This window comes from Elephantulus edwardii, unplaced genomic scaffold (assembly GCF_000299155.1).
Source record: "Elephantulus edwardii isolate Elephantulus edwardi_28Jun2011 unplaced genomic scaffold, EleEdw1.0 scaffold00108, whole genome shotgun sequence".
Lineage (NCBI taxonomy): Eukaryota > Metazoa > Chordata > Mammalia > Macroscelidea > Macroscelididae > Elephantulus > Elephantulus edwardii.
In genome coordinates this window covers 9,683,832-9,689,047 of record NW_006399858.1, presented here as the reverse complement: position 1 = coordinate 9,689,047, position 5,216 = coordinate 9,683,832, and the positions used below count along the sequence as shown (strand labels likewise).

Below are 5,216 nucleotides of genomic sequence, written 5' to 3'. Positions count from 1 at the left end.
AGTTATTTTAAATTTTTGGGTTGGAGATCATTTCAAGTATTTAAAAAAAAAATAAATAGCTAAACTGACGTGCTTCTATGTTTCCCTTACCACAGCTTTCAAAGACCCAGTATCTAAACTAATGCACACCTCAGGCAGCAGCAAACCAAGGGCACCCTAGCAAAAGATTTTGGCAAAGGTTTGAAATTTTACTTCCCCCAAAAAGCATCAAAGTTATAATCATGGCAAAAATCAATATCTAGTTGGGCTTCCTTAGAGTTACTTACAGATAATGATGTTTGTTGTTTTAAGTTTCTAGTGGTGGTGAAATTGAGTGTAACCACAGTATTTCCAGAGCTAAAGGTCTTAAAACCATATAATGGCTCTGCCTGACCACACAGTTACAGTGTCTCTAGGGACTTAATAGAAGTAATGCAGGCACTTTCTACTTTCCTCCTCACCACAGAACTAGTCTTCAAGGTCTTTTTGTAGCTTCACTACTTGGCCCTGAATTTTTCATAAATTATTAGTAAGAAAAAACCCTGGACTATCCTGGGACCCAGAAGCCCCTTCTTGTGACACAGTGACAAGTCAGTGGAGGTGGCCTTGGCTGTGGCTGTGACTGCGACAGGGCTGGAACTGGGGAAGGAGGATCAGGCCAGAGTTGAGTGCAATGGCAGACTGTGGTTGCGCTCAGAGCCCTAGTGCTGTGGATGACATTCTGGACCAGGAGAATAAGCAGCTGGCAGACTACCTGGCCTCTAAAGTCCCCCTGCTCAAGTCGCTGGCTCTGGACATTGATAGGGATGCAGAGGACTAGAACCATTTCTTGGGCAGTGTGGACTCGGACTTCTTGAGCGTGCTGGGCCTGCTCAGGGGGAGCGTGAAGCGCTTCTCCACCGTGGCGAGGTCTGGCAGGGACAACCGGAAACTTATGTGTGGCGGGGTGGCAGGCTTGCTTATAGCTTTCCTCATTCTCTCCCACCTCCTGTCAAAGGCGAGGACATGAGGGACAGCCCCAGGTCTTCCTCTAGAGGCACCCCCTCACCTGCAATATGTGGGCTGGAGGCCTTTTCCTTGCGTGGCCACGAGGCTTGTCGACTGGTCTGTGAGTGGAAGGTGGCGGCTTCACATCTGTGATCTGAGGAGCCCAGTCAAGGCCTGGCTTAGATGTGGGACCTTCAGTGTATGTGTGTCCAGTTTCCGAGGACCAGTCTTTGTACCTGCCCTGGACCCCTACAGCCCTATCTAAAGCTCACTCTTTTGGGCAGGCAGGTTGTGGCCTAAGAATGAAGGAGCTAGAGCTCATGCTGGCAGGATTCTGTCCCAGCAGCTTCCAGAGCAGGTGTGGGCTGCCTGTATGCCAGGGGTGGGCAGAGCGTGGGCTCTCCTGGTGAGAATTTCTGCTGGTGGATGGCCAGGCTACTGCAGCCATTGCTATGCCTCCCTGCTCCCACAGCAGCACTCTCTTACTGCTATCTCCAGAGCCTACTGTGTCCTGGAGTGTCACCAGACCCACAGCCTTTACAGGCCTCACTCACTGTTCACCTGTTTGGGCCATGCTTGGCCATCACTGGACTCTTACAGCCGGACTTCACATGGGATCCTGAGGACAAACCTTCAGCCATGTGCCTGGGATGTGTCCAGCCAATTTACTTTCACCTCAGAAGTTCACATCAGTCCTTGGCCCCAGCCCTGGCCCCTAGACCCCCTTCCCCATAACCATGCTTGTCACCTGTCCCATGGCACCTGGTTTAAGGGCTCAAAGCCTCCTGAGGGCATTGTCTCACCTCTTTATTTAACTTCATCCGTGCCTCCCATTCCCAGCTGACACACATCTGTTCCTGCCATTGAGTGAATGGACTGCCTGGTGAGGTTCCTCCTGAACTCCCATGCTCTTTAGGCCTGTGTTGTGTGCACTGGTGTGCTGTGCTGTAAACTGCTTGAGTGTTATATCTGTGAACTGTCAGAGTCAAATATGGGGGATAGAGATTCCCAGAGCTCTGTCACGCTGTCTTAATGGGGAAAAGAGAAAGGCCTTTTCTCAGCATTAGTAAAGCCAGCCTGCTTGCCATAGGGGCGGTAAGTCATATCCATTGTCTACATTCACCCTCCTGTCTGCTTTCTGTATCCTGCTATTTGACACATGGCTCTCTGATCAGTATTAGATCAGGGAGAAAGGGACTTGGATGTTCTCTTCCTAAAACATGATAGATGATACGCTGGGATATGATGTGACAGGAGCCTGATCTGAAGTGGGGAGGTGGAGGGATGCTGTTCTGCTCCCTCCTGTCCTGTTCAGTGCATTACAAAAAACTTCCCCCAAAACAAACAAACAAACCCCAAGAAACTGGACTATCCTATCTGAACAAGCACAGCCATTTGCAGAGCAACCTGTTCATGATTCCAGGCTCTCTTTGAACACCTTTCAAGTATCTTGGGATTCCCCACTCCTTTCCCAGCTTTAATTAGTTATATCTGTGGTCTAGATTTTCTAGTAATAAAGTCGCTGGACCAGCAATATCAATCCTTTTTGTGAACTTACTAGGAAATACATAATGGATCTTGTGTGAAAACATAAAATACGAGAATAAAGTATTTATGTTTTACTAAGACATTTGTGTAGATCACAACAAATTATTGCTGACACTGAGACGAGAATCACAAAATGCTTCATTGTGCTCATATGAAGCCTATATTTATACTGAGAAGCTGTTGTACAACTAGAGCAATGGAACACTGCATAGTTTAAAATCAAGAAAGGTGTGCAACCAGGCTGTATCTTTTCTCTATACCCATCCAGTCTGTGGTGCTGGAGAAGGATATTGAACAGACGATGGACTTCCAAGAGGACTAACAGGTTTAGCAGAGGGTGAAACCAGGCTGCTACATGGAGGCTAGGATTTTGAGCCTCAGCCTCATATACTTTGGGCATATTGCCAGAAGGGACCAGTCTTGGGAGAAGGATATCATGCTTAGAAACGTGGAGGGACAGTGCAGGATAGGAAGACTGTAGATGAGATGGATTGACATAGCAACTGGGATAATGAGGGGTGGTGTGTCAGAGACCGTGAGATTGGCTTAGGATAGGGCAAGGTTCAGAGCTATTGTGCATAGGGTTGCTATGAGTCATAGTCAACTCAACAGCACATAACAACAACACCACTCAGTGAGTATGCTAAACAATTCAAGAAGCAGCATTGCATGAAGAAAATGTGGCATCATGATTGGAAGATGGCTCATCAACAACCTATGTTGTGTAGATGACACAATCTTCTTGCTGAAAGTGAGAGTACCTGAAGTGCTTGCTGCAGTAGATCAAAGACTACAGCCTTAAAAATTAAAAACATCAAGAAAACATAAATCCTTATTACTGGACCTGGCAACATTATAATAGATGAATAAAAGATTAAATTGTCATCAATTTTATCTTACTTCAATTCAGAATCAATAACTTTGGTATCAGCAGTTAAGAAATCAGGACATGTTGTGTTGGGGAAATCTGCCGTCAAGGACCTCTCTAAAGTGCTAAAGAGCAATAATGTCAGTTTGAAGACTAAAGTGTGCCTGATCCAAGCCACGGTCTTTTCAGTCACTTACTACACATCTGAAAGTTGAACAATGACTAAGATGACAGAAAAAGAGTCTATGCCTTTGAGTTGTGGTGTTGGAGAAGTGTACTGAGTATCTCATGGACGGCCAAAAGCACAATCAAATATATCTTAGAGAAAGTGCAACCATGGAAGCAAGCATGGTGAAATCCAGCTTTGCATATTCTGTGCACGTTGATAGAAGGGGTCAATCCTTGGAAGGACATTTTGTTTGAAAAGGGGGAGGATCAGCATAAGACAGGAAGATCCTCAACACGATGGGCTGACACAGTGACTGTAACAATGGGCTCAAGTATATGAGAGTTTATGAGCCTGGCTCAGGATGGCACAGGATTTAGATCCGCTGTTCATTGGGTTGGTATGAGTCATAGTTCTCTCGACAACGCATAACAAAAACAACCAATAGTAAATCTGAATGCACATTAGTAATATCCTCTAGGAGGAAAGTAAAGCTCTGGGGAAAAATACAGAGCATGCACATTTGATTTGCTGAGAGCTCAAAACTTCAGATGCATCTTTGTTTCTGTTAGGATGCTTTCAGCAATGTAAACAGTAAGAAGTAAGTTTACTATGTGAAATAGGATAAAGTTCTAAGGTACAACAGCTTCAGCCTACTGATGTGATTGATATCAAGCGCCCCATACTTTCTATCCTTCTGTTCTGCTTTTTAAAGCATGTTAGCTTAGTCAATCACATGTCAATCACAACATGATTGCTACAGTTCTAGTCATTTTATCCAGATACAACAAATACAGAAGACTAGTAAGTCTGTTTACTGACATTTATCTCTTCTCTTCTGTATGGACACACTTCCCAGAAGTGCATTAATTTCATTTCTTAGCATATATGCAGAGAATAGACGCAGAGAAGTATCTTGACTGGCTTAGACTAATTAATACTATCTTAGTGCTCCTGAAACACATGATACTTATGCCAAATCAGTCAAGAAATCAAAAGACATATTATCTTCAGGAAATCTGCTGTCAAGGATCTCTCCAAAGCTCTAAAGAACAAGGATATCAGTCTAAAGACTAAAACGTGCCTTATCCAAGCCATTGTATTTTAATTGCTTCCTATGTATCTGGAAATTGAACAGTGATTAAGGATGATCAAAGAAGAATCAATGCCTTTGAATTGCGGTGTTGGAGAAGAGTACTGAATATCCTATGGATTACCAAAAGAACAAAGGAGTCTTGTAGGAAATTAAACCAGGGAGCTCCATAGAGGCAAGAATGGTGAAACTTGGTCTTGCACACTTTAGACATGTTGTCAGGAGGGCCCAGCCCTTAGAAAAAGATATCATGCTGGGAAAGGTGGAGGGTCAGAGAAAGAGAAGATCTATAACAAGATAGATCAACAGTGACTTTAACAATGACCTTGGACAAGGCAGAGATCATGAAGATGGTATAGGATAGGGCAAGGTTCACATGTGTTGTTCACTGGATCACTATGAACAGTGGTCAACTTAACAGCACCTAACAATAATAACAACAACAAACCAGACTAAGTAGCCCTTATTAGGGAAAAAAACGGGATGAGATGAAATGTGTTTCTGGAAATTAACACATTGCCGCACACTTTTAAATTGACAACCCGTGCTTAAAAATACATTCCCACCCCCACCCC

General features: G+C 44.2%; 1 pseudogene; it reads left to right on the top strand.

The window, feature by feature from the left end:
- The first annotated feature begins 652 nt into the window (after positions 1 to 652).
- LOC102877413 lies at positions 653 to 988 on the top strand (annotated as a pseudogene).
- The last annotated feature ends 4,228 nt before the right edge of the window (positions 989 to 5,216 follow it).